The sequence below is a fragment of the Petaurus breviceps genome, unplaced genomic scaffold, assembly GCF_028583685.1.
Source record: "Petaurus breviceps papuanus isolate PSGF00001 unplaced genomic scaffold, PetGlider_PUasm1.0 175, whole genome shotgun sequence".
NCBI lineage: Eukaryota > Metazoa > Chordata > Mammalia > Diprotodontia > Petauridae > Petaurus > Petaurus breviceps.
In genome coordinates this window covers 67,266,778-67,287,819 of record NW_027185764.1, presented here as the reverse complement: position 1 = coordinate 67,287,819, position 21,042 = coordinate 67,266,778, and the positions used below count along the sequence as shown (strand labels likewise).

Below are 21,042 nucleotides of genomic sequence, written 5' to 3'. Positions count from 1 at the left end.
CTTAAGAATTTCAAAATTGTTTTTTCTCTACAATTTTCCCATCATCATTGTTCTCTAGAGTCTCCCCACTTCACTCTGCATTGGTCCATGATTCTCTGAAATCCTCTTTCATAATTTCTTATGGCACAATAAAATTCTACTAAAATTCTACCATCATTTATTTATTAATCCCTCAATTGTCTCAGAGGTAATCCAAGATGTCCCCCTGAAATTCTAGTTATTTTTCCCTCTTCCTGACCCCTTTCAATCCTGGCTTCAAAATCAGGGAGTTTGGTTTGATTGTGACTATTTCCTCTCTCTTATCACCCTCCCTTCCTATCCTCAACTGTTTCCAGGATGAATTTTATGTATTTCTACACCAAACTATGTCTGTTCAATCCTCCTTTGTGTACTTCAAACAAGGAGGCTTATTTTATGTAAACTTCTTCCTTTCACCCTTCCCCCATACTAGTGTATTCTTCTCATGCACCTGAATTATGAGAAATAACCAGTTCCTCATTTTTCTTCTTTAACCTTCCCTTCTCTGACTGCTTTAACCTTCCCTTCTCCTTCCCATCTTCAAACCCTCAATCCAATCCAACATCTTCTGTTTTTCTTAAATCCCTCTTGAAGACATTAAAATTATGAAGAGACGTTGATTTCTTCACCCCCATTAGAATGTTAGCAAGAGATCATCATACAACTCCATACAGTTATTTATATAAATTTAGCATTCTAGTTTTTCTGGTCAATAAGAATTTATCAAGGACTTACTATGTGCTAGGCATATAGTGCACCAATACTACACTCTTGGAATACAAATACATACAAAAAGATAGTCCCTGCCCTCAAGGAGCTTAGATTTTGATAGGGGAAGACAATACATAAAAGGACATTAAATGGGGAAAAGAAGGTACCAGGCTCAAGGTATGACACAGGGGACATAGTGGAGAAGTCTGAAGTGAGACTGATGAGATGAAGAGATGGTTGGCCTAGGTGCCCTCTTTAAATGGAGGTTCTAGGGGGAGCCGACTAAGCAGAGAGCATAACTGAAGAGATCAGAGGGTACTTCTGAAGTATGAATTTAAGGGTTAAAGTTGCAGTGGGAAAGAGATTTTGAAGGGTATAAAAATTAACCAAGAGCCAGACTAGTTTCTCAGTGGGTGAAGCTTTATTGTCATAAAACCAAACAAAACCAAGCAGTGTCAGGAAACTGGTTGGGTGGGTGGAAAGGGAATGGGGACTTGCTTAAATCAGAGCTGAAGAGGGAGTGACTTATGGAAATTTGCTATGACATAATCTTTGTGCTATGTAAGGAAAAAGAAGATTGCACCTGTGGTGGCTAGCGGGAAACAGCTATACTTTGACTCTCAAGAGTCCCTTCATTATCATATTCATGAGATGTTAATGGAGGCTTTGACATCACATAAGTTACCATCCAGTAATGAAAAGTCTCGTTGCCCTTGCCCAGTCTTGGAAAGGTCCTTTGATCACAAAGTCACTGGTGATAGGGTATGCTATGGAGTGGTGAGGTTGCTGACTCAGCAGATGGGGGAAGGAATAGGGCCTCATTGCTCTGGGGGAAAGGTAGGACCTTGATGCTCCTACTCCATTTTCCCCACTTCTTGTGCTGTGAGAATTAGGACCAAGGCCCAAGTCATCACTGGTCACTTCAAGCTTATAAGGGGCAAAGTCAGGTCACATCAAGGCAAGGCTACTGCGGGTCTTCAGTACAGAAGGAAGCAGTGTAAGGATCAGCTGTGAGGATTTTGTTATGAGAGAGAGGCCTGACAACAAAAAAGGAGAGACAATTAAGGAGGAGCAGACCAAGGAAAAGGGCCAAAATGTTTCTTCTAATTGGCCAATCTAGGTTTTAGGTCTTTCTCAGGTCTTAGGGGTTCAAAATGGTTTGGGGAGGGTCTACAAAGTGATCTTCCAGGATGAAGAGGCTTCTGGACTGTGAGGGACAAGTCCAGATTGCAGCCTTATAACTACTGAGTTTACCTAAGAAGCTGATTTCAAAGATGTAATCCAGGAAATGTAACAATGCAGCATGTGTATCAGCTTGGACAATATTAAAAAGTGTGTGTTCAATTTCAAAATTCCTACTCAACTTCAATCCAAGATCTCTTTTTTTATTAATAGAGGTTTTTGGGGGGTGGAGCCAAGATGGCAGAGTAAAAGTAGGGATTCCCTTTCTCTCTCCCCCAAACCCCTCCAAAAACCTGTGAAAAATAACTCTAAACAAATTCTGGAGCAGCAGAACCCACAAAAAGACAGAGTGAAACAAATTTCCAACCCAAGACAACCTAGATGGTCAACAGGAAAGGTCTGCTGCACCAGACTGGGAGAGGAACACCTTTGTGCTGGCACAGACCAAGTCCCAGGAAACCTGGAGCAGGCCTCAGGGACTGAATCAGCTATGGCACTTTTCAGACTTCTCAACCCGCAAATGCCTAAGACAACTTAGAAGGTCAGTGGGAAAGGTCTCTAGGACCTGGGTGAGAGAACAGCACAGACCAGACCCAGAGCAGCAGCAACTGCCTCAGCAGCAGTAATGGCAATGATAGTGGCTGCTTCCAGAGCTCTCAGCCCAAAACTGTAAGAGGATCAAACAACTGATCAGAAGGAGATGACAGGGGTACCAATAGAACACCAATCTTGGAGTCAGGAGGACCTGAATTCAAATCTGGCCTCAGACACTTGACACACTTACTAGCTGTGTTACCTTGGGTAAGTCACTTAACCCCAATTTCCTTGCCTTTCTCCCTCAGGAAAAAAAATTAAAAAAAGATGATTACACTTGGCACTGAGGCAGGACTCTGTTGCTTTGCCCATACTAGGGTCTGGGTTGCAGTCCTCAGTGGCAGTCCTAGGGCGAGGAGGGGAACTGACATAGCAAAGCTTGTGGCAGCAGTGGAGAGGAGACACTCCTCACAGTTCCAGGGTAGAAAAAAGTGCTTGTGGTCACTCACAGACCAGAACGCAGGTCAGGAGAAAAGTAAACACTTCTCCTTAGATGATTCCAATTTAGAAGAATTGAAAACTTACAGATCCCTAGAAGTATCTCTGAAAACAGCTGCACAAAACCCCGGAAGCTTGGGACAGCATGCCTCCACACTAGTAGCAGAGCCCTACCTTAATAAAGAGCTAAAAAGTGAAGTAATTGACAGGGAAAATGAGCAATCAGCAGAAAAACAACTCAGACTATAGAATCTTACTTTGGTGACAAGGAAGATCAAAACATACAACCAGAAGAAGACAACTAAGGCAAAGGTCCTACATCAAAAGCCTCCAAGAACAATATGTAAATTTGTCTTGGGTCATAAAAGAGCTCAAAAAGGATTTTGAAAATCAAGTAAGAGAAGTAGAGGAAAAACTGGGAAGAGAAATGAGAGTGATGCAAGAAAATCATGAAAAATTAGTCAAAAGCTTGCTAAAGGAGACCCCAAAAAAGTACTGAAGAAAATAATACCTTAAAAAATAGACTAACCCAAATGGCAAAAGAGGTCCAAAAAGTCGATGAGGAAAAGAATGCCTTAAAAAGCAGAATTGGCCGAATAGAAAAGCAGGTCAGAAAGTTCATTGAAGAAAAAAAATTCTTTAAAAATTAAAATGGAGCAAATGGAAGCTAACAATTCTATGAGAAATCAAGAAATTATAAAATAAAATCAAAAGAATGAGGAAAATAGAAGAAAATGTGAAATATTTCACTGGAAAAAATAACTGACCTGGAAAATAGATCCAGGAGAGATAATTAAAAAATTATTGGACTACTTGAAAGTCATGATCAAAAAAAGAGCCTAGACATCATCTTTCAAGAAATTATAGGTCTGGGGTGCGGAGTCAAGATGGTGGAGTAGAAACAGGACTTCCACATGGCTCCCGCTGCCACCTCCTTCAATTCATATAAAAAAATGACTCTAAACAAACTTTGAAAATACAGAACTCACAAAATGACAGAGAGAAGCTAACTTCCCACTGAAGACAGCTCAGCAGGCTGGCAGGAAGGGGTTAGCACAGAGTGCTTGGAGCTGAGCCCAGCCCCTCATGAGCCCAAGGTTTTAGCCTCAGGGTGGCCACAATCAGCCATTGTCTGGAGGGACTTCAGATCACCACCAGCTGTGCACTATCCAGAATTATCAACCCATAGACGCTACGGATAAAGTGAGAGGTCAATGCAGTGAGAACTTTGGGAACTGGGAGTTCAGGAGCGTGATCTGGCTTTACCCTGGAGGGAGAAGCAGCTGAGGTGCCACGGCCATGCAGCCACTGCCATGTGGTTGCTTCAGAGCTCCAGGCCTACAGATTGTAGGTGGACCAAGCAACCAGTCTGAGGGGTAATCACTCTTGCTTTAACCTGCTGGGATCTGGATCACTGTCTAGGGCGGAGGTCCTGGAATGTGTGACCAGTTTGCCAGAGTGTGTAGAGGCTTCAGAGAGGGCACCCAACTAATAGCTCCAGCAGCTGAGAAGGCACCAGTGATTTGGGACAACACTCTCCTCTCTGGAAGCAGAGTTCTAGTGTGGCAAAAAGCTCAAAAGTCAAGTAATTGAGTGGCAACATGATCAAGCAAAGGAAGTAAAGCAAGCAGAGCAATCCAACATTAGACTCCAATTTGGGGGACAAAAAGGATCAAAGCATGGAACAGGAGGAAGACAGCAAAGTCAGAAATCCTGCACCAAAAGCTTGCAAGAAAAATATGAATTGGTTACAGGCCATAGAGGGGCTTAAGAAGGATTTTGAAAACCAAATAAGAGAAGTGGAAAAAAACTGGGAAGAGGAATGAGAATGATGCAAAAATATTATGAAATGAGAGTCAACAACCTGACTGAAGAAAATAATACCTTAAAAATAGACTAACTCAAATGGAAAAAAAGAGGTTCAAAAAGGCAATGAGGAGAATGCCTTAAAAAGTCGAATTTGCCAGATGGAAAAAGAATCTCAAAAGATCACTGAAGACAGTCATTCCTTCAGAATTAGATTGGAGAAAATGGAAGCTAGTGACTTTATGAGAAATCAAGATACTATTAAACAGATCCATACAAATGAACAAAATAGAATGCAGTGTGAAATATGTTATTGGAAAAACCATTGACCTGGAAAATAGATCCCGGAGAGATAATTTAAAAATTATTGGACTACCTGAAAGCCATGATCAAAAAATGAACCTAGAAATCATCCTTCAAGAAATTCTCAAGGAAAATTGCCCTGATATTTTAGAACCAGAAGGCAAAAGAGGTTGAAAGAATCTACCCATCACCTCCTGAAAAAGATCCCAAAAAGAAAACTCCAAGGAATATTATAGCCAGGTTCCAGAATTCCCAGATGAAGGAGAAAATATTACAAGCAGCCAGGAAGAAACAATTTGAATATTGTGGAAACCAATCCAGATAACACAGGATCTGGCAGCTTCTACACTGAGGGATTGAAGTTCTTAGAATATGATATTCTGGAGGTCAAAGGAGCTGGGATTAAAACCAAGAATCACCTACCCAGCAAAACTGAGTATCATGTTTCAAGGGCAAAATATGGTCATTCAATGGAATAGAGGACTTTCAAGCATTCTTGATGAAAAAAAAAATAGAGTTGAATAGAAAATTTAACATTCAGATACAAGAAGCTTGAGAAGGTAAACAGGGAAAAGAAATCATAAGGAAACTTTTCAAAGTCAAACTCTTTATATTCCTACATGGAAAAACAATAATTGTAACTTATGAAACCTTTCTCATTATGAGAAAAGTTGAAGGGAATAGAAATCTGTAAATGTGTGCATGTGTGTGTGTGTGTGTGTGTGTATATGCATATGTACATATATATGTCTGTATATTAGGGTATATGGGCATATGAATACATATATGAGTATGTGTATCAATGTGCACAGCTATACATAGACAGAGGGCACAGAATCAATCTAATAGGAAGGGATGATACTTAAAAGGTGAAAGTAAGAGGTGAGAGAGGAATATAATGAGAGGAGATGGGGAGAGACAGAATGGGGTAAATTATCTCATATAGAAGAGGCAAGGGAGTTACAATGGAGGGAAAGAACAGGAAGGCAAAAGGGAATTGGTCAACCTTATTCTCATGAATTTGGCTTAGGGAGGGAATGACATAATCACTAAATAGGGTATCTCACCCTGAAGGAGAGTAGGGGGGAAGTGGATGAAAGGGCAGATGATGGAAGGGAGAGCAGGCTGGGGGGGGAGGGAGGTTGGGAGCACCCACTTTTGAAGAGAGAGAGGATCAAAGTAGAGAATAGAACAAGTGGGAGGTGGGATAGGATGGAGGTAAATATAGTTAGTCTTTCACAATATATCCACTATGGAAATGTTTTGTATAGCTACACAAGTACAACTTATTGCTTATCTTCCTAGTAACGGTGGGTGATGGGGGAGGAAGGGAAACAATCTGGAATTCAAAGTTTTGTAATCAAATATTTAAAAAATATATATATTATTATTATTTTACATGTAACTAGGAAATAAGATATACAGTCACTGGGGCATAGAAATCCACTGTGCCCTACTGAAAAGTCAGAGGGGGGTCGGGGAAGATATGGGAGACAGCAGATTGGGGGATGGGATATTCAATGGGATTGCTGTTTTGGGGTTGTGGGTAGGGGAAAAATGGGGAGAAAATTTGTAACTCAAAATCTTGTGGAAATGAGTGATGTAAAAAAAAAATAAAAAAGAGAAAAAAAAGAAATTATGAAGGAAAACTACTCTGGTTTTCTAGAACCATAGGGGAAAATAGAAGCTGAAAAAATCCACCAATCATCTCCTGAAAGAGATGCAAAAGGGAAACTTCCAGGAATATTACTGTCAAATTCCAGAGTTCCCAGGTCAAGGAGAAAATATTGCAAGCAGCCAGAAAGAAACAATTCTAGTGGTGTGAAAACAGAATCATGATTAACACAACATTTATTAGCTTCTACATTAAGGAATAGGAGGGCTTGTATTATGATATTCCAGAAGTCAAAGGAGCTGGGATTAAAACCAAGCATCACCTACCCTGCAAAACTGTATATAATACTTTACAGGGGAAATGGAAATTCAGTGGAATAGAGGACTTTCAAGAATTCATGATGAAAAGACCAGAGCTGAATATAAAATTTGACTTTCAAATACAAGATTCAAGAGAAGCATGAAAAGGTACAGGAAAGAGAAATCATAAGGGACTTATTAAAGTTGAACTGTTTATATTCCTACATGGAAAGATGATATTTGTAACTCATGAAACCTTTCTCATTATTAGTGTAGTTGGAGGGAATTTATATATATATATATATATATATATATAGACTGAGGGCACAGGGTAAGCTGAATATAAAGGGATGATGTCTAAAAAATAAAAGTAAGGGGTGAGAGAGGAATGTTCTTGGAGAAGGAGAAAAGGAAAGGTAGAATGGGGGAATTATCTCACCTAAAAGAGGCAAGAAAAAGCTCTTACAGTGCAGGGGAAGAGGGGGGAGATGAGAGGGAGTGAGTGAACCCTACTCTCGTCGAATTTGGCTTAAGGAGAGAATAACACACACTCAATTGAATGTGGAAATCTATCTTACCCTACAGGAAAGTAAAGGGGAAGGGGATAAGTGGTGGTGTGATAGAAGATAGTACAGATTTCGGGAGGGGGTAATCAGAAGGAAACACTTTTGAGAAGGGACAGGGTCAAAGGAGAGAATAGAATAAATTAGGGGCAGGATGGGATGTAGGGAAATATAGTTAGTCTTTCACATCATGACTATTATGGAAGTGTTTTGCATGACTACACATGTGCCACCTGTGTCAAATTGCTTGCCCTTTCAATGAAGGTGGGTAGAGAGGGAGGAAGGGTGAGAATTTGGAACATAATGTCTTAAAAATAGAATGTTAAAAATTGTTTTTACATGCAACTGGGAAATAAGATACACAGGCAATGGGGTATAGAAATATAGCTTACCCTACAGAAAAATAGAAGGTAGAGAGAATATGAGAAGGGAGGGTGATAGAATTGAGGGCAAATTGGGGTAAGAGGTAATCAGAGTGCATGCTGTCATAGGAAGGGGGAAGGTGAGAAATGGGGAGAAAATTTGAAACTCAAAACCTTGTGAAAGTGAATTTTGAAAACTAAAATAAATTAATTAAAAAGATATGTTTCTATGTTGTAAGTGATCCTGATTTAGCTCATTGGTACTTGAATTCCTTTCTGTGTTCTTAAAGTATTTTTTCTTTAAACTGAGAGATTTGGATTTTGGCCATGAAATTCCTTGGGATTTTTTCTTTGGAGATTCCTTTCAAGAGGTGTTCAGTGAATTCTTTTGATCTTTACTTGGCCTTCTGGTTTTAATAGATCTGGGCAGTTTCAATTTATGATTACTTAATCTTAGTGATTTTTAATATAATATTTTATTTTTCCCTAATTACATGTTAAAACCATCTTTAAACTTTTTTTTTAAATTTTGTGTTCCAAATTCTATCCCTCTCTTCCTCCCTCCCTTCCCTTAGCCCTCCTTGAGGTGGCAAGCAATCTGATATTTATGCATGTGAAATCATGTAAAACATTTCTGCATTAGTCATTTTGTACAAGAAGACTTGTTTTTTTTTTAATGAAAGTAAAAAATGGCATGTTTTAGTCTAAATTCAGATAGTATCAGTTCTTTCTCTGGAGGTGGATAGTATCATCATTAGTCCTTTGGGATTGTCTTGGATGATTGTATTGCTGAGAATAACTAAGTGATTGACAATTCTTCATTATGCAATATTGTTAACTGTGTACAATGTTCTCCTGGTTCTCCTCACTTCACTTTGCATCAGTTCATGTAAGTCTTTCCAGGTTTTTCTGAAATCATCATGTTTGTCATTTCTTACAGCACTTCCTTTATTTCTTAAATAACTAGTAAGGATCTGAGACTGGATTTCAACTCACATCTTCCTGACTCCAGGCCTGATCCACTGTACCACCTAACTGCCCCATCAGGTATCTTACATTTATTCTATTTTTCAATGTTTTGATTAAAAAAAAATCTTGCTATCTCACAGTCATGAATTTCTATTTGATCTATTTCAGTTCTCAGTAAATCAATTTGTTGAGTAGATGTTGTGATTACCTCTTCTAAACTATTTATTTTCATTTCAATACTTGCATTCAGAGCTTTTATTTCATTTTTTGTCTCTTTATTTTTTCCTAGGTATTCATGTAGTCATTATGTAGTCCAATAATTTTTAAATTATCTCTCCTGGATCCATTTTCCAGGTCAGTGGTTTTCCCAATGAGATATTTCACATTGCCTTCTATTTTTTCATTTGTTTGGATCTGTTTAATAGTATCTTGATTTCTCATAAAGTCACTAGCTTCCATTTTCTTCAATCTAATTCTGAAGAAATGATTTTCTTCAGTGAGCTTTTGAGATTCTTTTTCCATCTGGCAAATTTGGCTTTTTAAGGCATGCTTTTCCTCATTGCCTTTTTCTCCTCATTGCTTCTTTTGCCATTTGAGTTAGTCTATTTTTTAAGGTGTTTCTTCAGTCAGGTTGTTGACTCTCATTTCTTAATTTTCTTGCATGATTCTCATTTCTCTTCCCAATTTTCCTTCCACTTCTCTTATTTGATTTTCAAAATCCTTCTTAAGGTCCTCTATGGCCTGTAACCAGCTTGTATATTTCTTGGAAGCTTTTGGTGCAGGACTTCTGACTTCACTGTCTTCCTCTGTTCCATGCTTTGATCCTTTTTGTCCCCAAAATAGGAGTGCAAAGTTGGGTTGCTCTGTTTACTTTGCTTCCCTTGTTTGCTCATGTTGCTAGTCAATTACTTGACTTTTTGGCTTTTTGCCACAGTAGGACTCTGCTACCAGACAGGGGAGCTTTGTCTCAAATGCTGGGGTTTTCTCAGCTGCTAAAGGTATTAGTTGGGTGCCCTCTCTGAAGCCTCCATACAGTCTGGTAAGCTGGTCGCACACCCCAGGACCTCCACCCTAGACTGCAATCCAGACCCAAACAGGTTAAAGCAAGAGCGATTACCCCTCAGACTGGTTGCTTGGTCCGCCTACAAACTGCAGACCAGGAGCTGAAGCTTCCATGTGGCGGTGGCGGCATGGCTGTGGCTCCTCAGAGCTTCTTGCCCTGGGTGCAGATGCTGACTGCACTGCCAACTACTGGATTCCAAAGTCCACACTGCACTGACCTCTCACTTTGTCCTTAGCATCTATGTGTTGATAATTCTGGAAACGGCCACAGCTGCTGGTGATCTGAAGTCCCTCCAGCTGGTGTCTGGTCAGGCCCACCCTGGGGCTAAAATCTCGGGCTGGCATGGGACCAGGGTCGGCTCCCAGAGCGCTGAGCTGGCTGCTTGCTGCTGGCCTGCCAGGCTGTCCTCAGCAGGAGGTTAGCTTCTCTGTGTCATTTTGTGGGTTCTGTAGCTCCAAAGTTTCTTCAGAGTCACCTTTTACACAAATTGGAGGAGGTGAGAGCCAGAGTCCTGTTTCTACTCCACCATCTTGACTCCGCCCCCTCATGTAGTCATTATGGAAAATCCATTTTCTCCTTGAGTCTCTACTGTAACTAAGAAGTTATTCTCTCCTTCTTTAGGGAAGAATCTTTATATTTATAATAAATTGTTTTTTATACTAATTGACCAGTAAAATCAAATTGTATTTGATTTATTACTCTGTTGAGCTTTTAGTTCCTTAATTGGGGTTTCATGACAGGTCCAGGCTCTGACTCCTGCCCCTATTTTTGTGTGTAGTGGTTGGCTTTACCTGATCCTTCCTTGGGTACCTGTGCTGACCTCCTAGGACTGTCATCCCTCCTCCCCAATCTTTGTGGTTCATAGTGCAGATTCTTAGTGCATTTTCTGGCATCTCAGGACAGAATATTCGGAACCTTGGAGCCTCAAAGGCTGATGTGTTCTAGTCTGAGTGCAGTGCCCCCTGTTTTCCAGCATTTCCAAGATCCTTACACTGAGGCTTTCTCAGGGGAATGCTCCACTCTTGTCTCCTCTGGACACATGGCCTTGCATTTGGTTGCACCAGGAGTCCCCCTTGCCATAACACCTGCTTTGCTACTTGCTTCCCCCTCTCCTATGGCCCTCCAATTTCTAGCTGATTTCTCCAGTTCTAGGGCAGAAAATATCACTTAGTGTAGTTTCTTATTATATTTCTGAGTTTTGCTAGTCATGTAGGTATATGGGAACTGAAGGGTCCGCCTCCTCTTCAAGCAGCTATCTTGGCTAAAAGACCCCACTGTGGGGGATTTATAGGAGGACACAAACAAGTTACAAAGGTGTGAATGAGATGTGGAGAGAATGCCCACATTAATGTGATACCAGGTCGACTGAAGCATATAGGCTCACACTCAACTAAATTGTCTGATTCAGTCTATTAGTTCTATGGAAATTCAAAGAATGGAGAGACTAGTGGGCACCAATAATTAAAGGTTTTGTAAATGCTGTAGGGCTTGAACCAGGCCTCAAAAGACAGAGAGGATCTGGATGGAAGAAGAGGTAGAAATAGCAAGAATATCCAAATTAACTCTTCATAACCCACTCTTTGAACTATGAGCGATTTTATTTCCTCTCTTCTATGTCCTCTCAATTATTATAATGCAAAGTAGGATGGACTGGGAGTCAAGTAGTCTTGAGTTTTAGTCTCCTTTCTGTGACTAATCCTCCTTGTGACCTTTAACCACATTGTTTCCCTTCTCTGAGTCTCAATTTCTATGAAATAAAAGAGGAGAATGGAATGTCCTCTTCCAATTCTAACACTGTATAACTCTATATCTCTTAGGCAACTGAAGCTAGTGCCCTTGAATTTTTCCTAAAAAAAATTTTGATAACTGCAATTCTCTTTTTCATTATGATGTCATGTTTGATTGATCATATCATATTATGTGATCATATTACATCAAAAATTACTATGCTACATGACACCATGCTATCTCATGTAGGTACATACACATATACATATTCATGTGTACACACATACATGTGTGAATCATTGTAAATAGCATGCATATTGCTATATGCATATCACATATTATATTAGATATACTTTAGAATACCATAAATATGTGATAGATATTAAGCAGCTCACAATGTAATCTTAAAATATAATATTATATTATCACATTATCATATTATGTTAATGTCAAACAATATCTTATAGTAATAGGGCTAAACTATATGTAGTGCATGTCCTTAGGGAACTTCCAATCTAATAGGGGCCATGACTAAATGAGGGAGAAACAAACAACTGAAAAACATCGTATTGAATCGGTGAATGAATGATGAATGACTTTTTCAGTAATTCAGTAGATTAATGCATCATGGATATGGATATTCTCTCTGATCATGTAGAATGCTATTCATCTATACCAGGGGTGGGAAACCTGCAGCCTCAAGGTCACATGTGGCCCTATAGGTCTTCAAATAAGACTCTTTAACTGAATCCAAGTTTTATAGAACAAATCCTTTTATTAAGGGGATTTGTTCTGTGACATTTGGATTCTTTATAGTCCTTATGAATCCTCCATAGATAAAATACTCAGTACTCTGGAGGTCCTTCTCTAGTTCTTTTAATATTCCATGGGTACCAGTACAGCAACACTCAGACTGCCTATATGTTATTTTTTGCTCTCTATGTGAGTGATCCATCTCCTTTTTTTTTTTTTAAATCATTTTTTCAAAGAACAAAAATTTATCTTCTTTCCCTTCCACCTGCTTTCCTGCCCCTACTTACAAAAAAACAAAAGGGGCGGCTAGGTGGCGCAGTGAGTAAGAGTGCCTGCCCTGGAGTCGGGAGGACCCGGGATCGGTTCCAGCCTCAGATACTTAACACCCACACAAAAAATAACTGGCCGTGTAACCTTGGGCAAGTTACTTAACCCCAATAGCCCTCCAAAAGGCAAAAAAAGAAAAAAAAAGAAGAAAAAAGAAACAAAAACAAAAATAAAACCTTTGTAACAATATGTATAGGCAAGCAAAACAAATCTCCATATTGGTCACATCCCAAAACTACAGTATATGTCTCAATCTTTACTCTGAGTCTATAATTTCTTTCTCAGGAGGTGGGCAGCATGTTTCTTTAGCCTATTTCCTTCCATGGAATTGTGGAATTGTGGTGAGGGGAAGGATAAGCATTTATACAGCAGCTACTATCTTCTAGGTACTATGCTAAGCACTTTTACAAATATTATCTCATTTGACTGAGAAGACACTGAACTTAGAGTCAGGAAGATGAAGGTTCAAATCCTGCCTCAAATAATGATGATGATAATTATAGCTACTATTTATACAGTGCTTTGAGGTTTGCAAAATGTTTTAACATGTATTATCTCTTTTGATCTTCACAATTGTCCTGGGAATCAGGAGCTATTATCTGAAATTATGTGAAATAATTTCTATTTCATAGAAGAGGAAACTGAGGCTAAGAAAGGTGTGACCCTATACAAGTCACTTAGACATTTTGTACTTTAGTTCCTTCTCTGTGAAATGAGAGGGTTGGATTTGATGGCCTCTAAAGTCCCTTCTGGATCTAAATCCATAATCTAAGGGCATTTTCTTGATGATATATCTTATATCTTATGTAAGTCATTACTGGATAGATACAGCAACCTACTTATCCCCACCACATCACTCTCTCTTGTCTTTTGGGTCCCCCAGAATTTGTTTCTATGGTGATTTTATTTTATTGTGATTTCATTTATATTACATATAATAATTTATATCCATATGGTGTCATCAGAAGAATATTAGTGTTACAAAATGGGTTTTTATGTCAGAGAGTAACATGCAACTGTTGAAAATGCAGTTGAACACTGAACTAGAGTTCGAAATCATTAAATGAGAAGGGCAAGGATTGGGGGTAGCAAGAGATGTTGTGAGTTGCGTATGAACTTCTTGACAAAAGAGAATGATCTAGATGCCAACAGGTGATAGCAAAAAGGACATGGACAGGGTTGATATATGTGGATGGAGCAAACCTAAAAGAAATTGTTGACTTATGGCAACAGATGGAGGATCTGGAAGTGGCAGCAGGGAGTGAAGAGCCTGCCTCCTCCCCTTGGCCCAGTGTGTTAGAGGCATTAGAGAATTGGCTAGTACTAGAGAGAATGGCAAGGGATGAGATGTTTCCAGGAAGAATACAAATTTCTTTAAATGGAAAGAGATCTAGTATGAAAGGTAGGTGGTTAACTAACAGAGTTGTGGGTTCTAGGTGTAGTGAATTGGTCTGGAGTTAGGAAGACCTGAGTTCAAATATGGCCCCAGGCACTTACTAGCTATATGAATAGGGCAAGTCATTTGCCCTCTGTTTGTCTCAGTTTCCTCATCTGGAACTTTATTCGAGATGGAGATGGAGCCTTATTAGCCATGCAGGATGTGTTAGCTGGTCAGGGTTGAGTGAAGCAGAGTATGAAGGAGATTCAACCCCAATTGGTGGCCAGAAAAGTCAGCCTCATTTTTTTAGTCTATTGATAAGAGACAGTCTCATCTTGCTTTAAATACATAATCATGTGTGACTTGGGGAAAACCTACTCTGGGAATAGCTCTGTACCACAGTTTCCATATCTGTAAAAATGGGGATAATAATAGCACCTCTCAGAGTTGTTATGAGGGTCAACTGAGATAATATTTGTAAACTGCTGAGCAGAGTGCCTGGAATATAGTAAGCACTATATAAATATTAGTCATTCATTAAAATTATTATTATTATTTTAGTTGAAGGGGAAAGCAGAGAAAGATAGGATTTATGGAGAGGTGTGACTGAGATGGAAAGGAATGAGCGTGTGGGAACAGGAATTATTGTAGTGAGGTTTCTGTCTCCACAGATGGTGACTCTAAACAAAAGAGATTAGAGAAACAGGATTTGTTGGTTAATCCATGCTAAGTAAAAGAGATTCAACACCATTTGGTGGCCAGAAAGGTCAGTTTAATTTTTCTTAGTTTATTGATAAGAAAGAGTCTCATCTTGCTTTAAATACTTAATTGTGTGTAACTGGGGAAAATCTACTCTGGGAGCAATCTGTACCTCAATATCCTTATCTGTAAAAACAAAAATAGTAATAGCACTTATCTCACAGGATTGTTTCAAGGATCAACTATGATAGTAGATGGAGAACACATTGCAAACTTTAAAGCTACATAAATGTAAACTCTTGTTATTACTAAAGATGTATATGGGGGCCAAGCCAAGATGGCAGAGTAGAAACAGGACTTCTGTGTGGCTCCTGCTTCCACCTCCTCTAATACATGTAAAAAATGACTCTAAACAAACTTTAGAGCTACAGAACCCACAAAAATGACAGAGAGAAACTAACCTCCCACTAAAGACAGCCTGGCAGGACGGCAGTAAGGGTCCAGCGCAGCACTCTGGGAGCAGATCCCAGCCTTTCATGAGCCTGAGGTTTTAGCCTCAGGGTGGCCTGACTAGCCCAGGCTGCAGGAACATAGGGAGAGTGGATCACCAGCAGCTGTGGTGGTTTCTAGAATTATCAACCCATAAATGCCAAAGACAAAGTTAGAGGTCAATGGACTTTAGGGAGCAGGGAGGCCAGCAGTGTGGTCTGGCCTCTGCCCCCAGAGGGAGAAGTGGCTGAGGCGCAACAGCCATGCAGCTGCTGCCACGTGGTTGCTTCAGAGCTCGGGGCCTGCAGATTTTAGGGGGACCAAGTGACCAGTCTGAGGGGTAATCTGGCAGGATCTGGCAGCTTCTACACTGAGGGATTGAAGGGCTTGGAATATGATATTCTGCAGGTCAAAGGAACTGGGATTAAAACCAAGAGTCACCTACCCAGCAAAACTGAGTATCATGTTTCAGGGGAAAATATGGTCATTCAGTGGAATAGAGGACTTTCAAGCATTCTTGATGAAAAAATCAGAGCTGACTAGAAAATTTGAAATTCAGATACAAGAATCAAGGGAAGCATGAGAAGGTAAACAGGAAAAAGAAATCATAAGAAACTTATCAAAGTTGAACTATTTACATTCCTACATGGAAAAATGATAATTGTAACTTATGAAACTTTTCTCATTATGAGAATAGTTGAAAGGAATATAAATGTGTGTATATAAATGTATACATATATATATATATATGTCTATATAGGAGGGTATATGGGCATATGAATACATATGTAAATGTGTGTATATATGTGTGCAGGTATACATAGACAGAGGGCACGGGACCAATTGAATAGGAAGGGATGATAATTAAAAGGTGTAATTGAGAGGTGAGAGAGGAATATAATGAGAGGAGATGGGGTGAGACAGAATGGGGTAAATTATCTCACATAGAAGAGGCAAGGGAAAACTGTTACAATGGAGGGGAAGAACAGGAAGGCAAAAGGGAATGAGTCAACCTTACTGTCATTGAATTTGGCTTAGGGAGGGAATGACATACACACTAAATAGGGTATCTCACCCTACAAGAGAGTAGTGGGGAAGGGAATGAGAGGGGGGATGATGGAGGGGAGGGCAGTTTGTGTGGGAGGGAAGCTGGAAGCACACACTTTTGAAAAGGGACAAGGAGTAGAGAATAGAACAAGTCGGGGTGGGATAGAATGGAGGGAAATATACTCAGTGTTCCACAGTATATCTGCTATGGGAATGTTTTGCATAGCTACACATGTACAACTTATATTGAATTGCTTATCTTTCCAGTAAGGGTGGGTGACGAGGGAGGAAGGGAAAGAATCTGGAATTAAAAGTTTTAAAATCAAATGTTTAATATATATATATATATATATATATATATATATAATTTTTTTTAAACTACAACTGGGAAATAAGATATACAGGCACTGGGGCATAGAGATCCACCATGCCCTACTGGAAAGTTGGAGGGGATATGGGGGAGGATATAGGAGAGAGCAGATTGGGGGAGGGGTATACATTGAAATTGCTGTTTTGAGGTGGTGGGTTGGGGAGAGACAGGGAGAAAATTTGTAACTCAAAATGTGGAAATGATACTAAAAATAAACATAAAATTTATTTAAAAAAAAGATGTACATACATATGGCACATTGCTTTAAGGTTTGCAAGGTTTGAGAGCATAGGTCTTTAAGTATTCATCTGTTTTTCTCATATCAAAGCTTTTCCTAAAAACATATGAGCTTGGTGATCCTAGTTCATTGAGGGTCGTCAGAGGTCATTTAGTTCAACTGGTAACTGATTAATAATCCCCTCTACAACGTGCCTTAAAAGTTGCCAGCCAGGCTCCAGTTGGAGACAGCCAATAGCCCATCCTGCCTTGGGACGGAACTGTTGGAAAGTTTCTTTCCTCATAAAGCCTGAACTTCCATCTCTTGTTTCTAGATCTTACATCGGAGACTAAATAAAATGAGTCTAATTCTTTGTTTACCTGACAGCCCTTCAAATGCATGAAAACAACTATGATACTCTTCTTGTCTTCTTTTCCCCAGGTTAAACATTTCCCATTTTTTTCAACTCATTCCCACGTAGCATAGTCCCCTCATCCTTCTGATTGTCTGTTTCTGGACATGCCCCATTTGTTAAAGTTCTTCTTAAAACATAGCACTTACCAAAATGTGGCACACAGAGTACTTGAAATGTCCTTGATCGGTGCATATTACAATGGATCGCAACTTTGTCTGAGACCAGGGGTGGGGAATCTGTGGCCTCAAGGCCACATGTGGCTTTCTAGGTCCTCAAATGTGGATTTGTTCTGTGAAGTTTGGATTCAGTCAAAGGAGTGCATTCTGAGTATGGGGAGGGTGGAGCCTGTGCAAAGGTGTGGAGATAGGATATGGAATATAAGGGAAACAATAAGCAGGAAAGTTTGGCCGGAATATAGATTATGTGAAGGAGAATAACATTTAATAAGCCTGAAAAGGTAAGATGGAGCCAAATTTTGAAAGGCACCGAAAGCCAAACCTTTTTTAATGTGAAGAGCCTTTTGTCTTCAATGATTTCATAGTAATAATTGTACTTCTAACATCCAATGATTGAGAAAACACACGAGAACATAAATCTTGGTGTGCACATGGATTTATACATTCATTGCAATGACTGAAATATTTCTAGGGGGTCGTAGACCCTAAACTAGGAGTCACTGGGTAGTCAACATCCTTCCATCTTTTCTGTAAGGGAGGCATGGAATTTTTTGCCAAATTTCTTGCTGAAATCTAGGTGTAGACGATATGTAGTATGTAGACAGTATATCTTTGTCTCTGTCCTAGTGTCCAGCTCCTACAGCTATATCGTCTATATCCATGTTTATATCTACATCTATATGGGAATCGACATATACATGTACATCTATACCTATCTCTGTTTCTATACTTACATCTACATCTCTCTGCATGTGTGTGTAGCTAGCTGTCTCTATAGATAAATCTACATCTATAGATATATCTATTTATAGCAATCTATAAATATAGATAGCTATCTCTATCATCCATCTATCTGTCTAATCATCTATTGATCTAATTGTCTGTCTCTATCATCTATCATCTGTCTGTCTGTCTATCTAATCTGTACCCTTATCCATCCATCTGTCTAATCTATCTCTATATCAGTGACTCAATCTCATACCTATAATTCTCTCCCTCCTCATGTCTGCTTCCTGACTTCCTTCAAGTTCCAGACTAAACCCTACCTTCTACAAGAAGCCTTTCCTAATCCCCCCTGTTGCTAGTGCCTTCCTTCTGATTATTTGCAGTTTATCTTGTCTATACCTTATTTGTACGTAGTTGTTTGCATGTTGTCTCTCCGTTAGACTCCAAGCTTCCTGAGGTCGGGGACTATCTTTTGCCTTTTTTTGTGTCTGCACAGTGCCTGGCACAAAGCAGCTGCTTAATAAATGCTTGTGGAACTGTTGTTGTATATCTCTATCTGTACTGGATGGGGTGCCATCTATGTAAGGTGTTATGTTGCCTTCTTGATAGTGAACTGTGGTTGGTTCAGAGAACAGTGAATAGCAAAAGTGAATTTTAAGTATATCTATAAAATAATTTATTTCAAAGACATTCAGAAAAATATTGCCACCTTCATATTTTGAAGAAACTGAATACCACACATTCTGACAACGAGGGTGTGCAGTAATATCTATGTTATAGGTAAATAACAACTATCTATAGATAGTGAAAATAATAATTTTCATAATTTTATGACAGACACTTAAGAAATACACTGTTAGAGCAACTCTGAAAACACAATTGCCGTTGTTTTTCCTCTCTGGTTCACTGTAATTTCAGTTTATAATTTTTACAATGAACTGACTAGAATTTTATCCCCAAGTGTTTATCAGGCTGGTTTTATGTGGAAACAGAGTGGGTAGATGCAGACTGCTTCCAAAGATAGGATTTTGACTGGATGCTAACAAGTCTCCTGGAAATGAAGAGAATTCATCTTCCAAGGAGCCATTTGTATGGAATTGGACAAGGGGAAGGGAGCTGACCCATCAGTTCTTTTGGAGAATTGCAGATTTGCTCAATTGCTGGGTTTTAAAAGGAGGAGATAAATATGGTGAAGACATAGGCTTACTATGGAGAAATACAGTGATGTGTCAAGCTAGCCTATAGCCTGGAACCTCTGAAAACTTTCTTTTCTTGCCTTGTTTTACTCTCACTTAACCACTTATACACTCAGTTCTCTCAAATACTCTCCAAGCTCTGGGTCCACTTGCACCTTTCACCTTAACTTCCCTAGTTAGATGGTACTTGATAAAAGAGATGAGTTTGGAGTCAAGAATAATAATTCAGGGAAATTCAGGGGATGCCCATCAATTGGGGAATGATGAACAAGTTGTCTTATATGATTGTGATAGAATACTATTACACTGTATGCAATGATGAGCAGGATAGTTTCAGAAAAACCTGGGAAGCCTTATATGAGCTGATATAGAGTGAAGTAAGAAGAACCAGGAGAATACTGTACACAGTAGCAGCAATATTGTAATGATGATCAACTGTGAAAGACTTAGCTACTCTAATCAATACAGCAATCCCAGACAATTCTGAAGGACTCATGATGAAAAATGCTCTCCACCTCCAGACAGAGAGCTAATGAACTCTGAATGTAGTTTGAAGCATACTTTTTTCACTTTATTTTTCTTTTTTTTCCAACATGGCTAATATGAAAATATTTTGTGTGATCTCACATGTATAATTGATATTATATTACTTGCCTTTTCAATAGGTGGAAGAGGCACTGGAAGGAGAAAATTTGGAATGCAAATAAAAAAAATGAATGTTAAAAATAAATAAAAACAAAAACAAAAATGGAACGAGGCCCTATTCTACATATTCCTACCAGATTAATTTAAGTGGCATTTTGTTTATTTATTTATTTGGAGTGGGGAGGCAAAGCAAAGTCCAAGGTCACACATCTAGTAAATGTCAAGTGTCTGCGGTCAAGTTTGAACTCAGGTCCTCCTGACTCCAGGACCAGTGCTCTATTCACTGTACCACCTAGCTGCCCCTTAAGTAGCATTTTAGCCACTTAACTAGTCAACTTTCTCATTGTTCTTTTGAATGCTGTGCCTTTGTCCACATTCAGCCTCTTTCCTGAAAAGCTGTCCCTGACATCCTGTTTGTCTCCAGCTCACCCTTTTTGGGAGGCCCAGACTTTTCCCACAGTGCTTCTCTCAGCATCCTCAGTCATGGTCACCTACTGCCTGTACCACTTACTACACATGACTTATGTTGTTCCATGATTTTATTAATTGTTTTTAGATCTGTGGTTCATCTCTCCTGTTAGACTGTATGCCCACTGAGGGGCTATATCCTCCATGCCTTTGTATCCTTGGTGTTGAGTATAGGGCTTAGACACAAGTTTACACACAAGTGTACAACAACTGTTTCCTGTTAATGGAGGTTTAATTGTATTTGCTCAAACTAATACTTACCAATAATATTAGAGGCAGTGAGAGGTAGTGGATAGAAGGTTAGACCCAGAGTCAGGAGGACCTGGGTTTGAATCCTACTTTTGACAGTTACAAATTGTATAGCCAGGGCAGCTAGATGTAGTGGCTAGAGTTCCAGACCTGGGTTCAGGAAGATTCATCTTCCCCCGAATTCAAATTCATATACTTATTAACTGTATGACCCTGGGCAAGCCACTTAACCCTGT

The 21,042-nt window shown here is 39.4% G+C and overlaps 1 long non-coding RNA gene across 1 annotated transcript in view; it reads left to right on the top strand.

Annotated features, from left to right (window-relative positions):
- Positions 1-21,042, top strand: part of LOC138159171 (uncharacterized) — a 169,002-nt gene that overhangs the window by 49,246 nt on the left and 98,714 nt on the right. The window contains exon 2 of the long non-coding RNA XR_011167832.1: positions 8,832-8,938. This is a non-coding gene — a long non-coding RNA (uncharacterized lncRNA). The remainder of the gene's footprint in view (positions 1-8,831; positions 8,939-21,042) is intronic.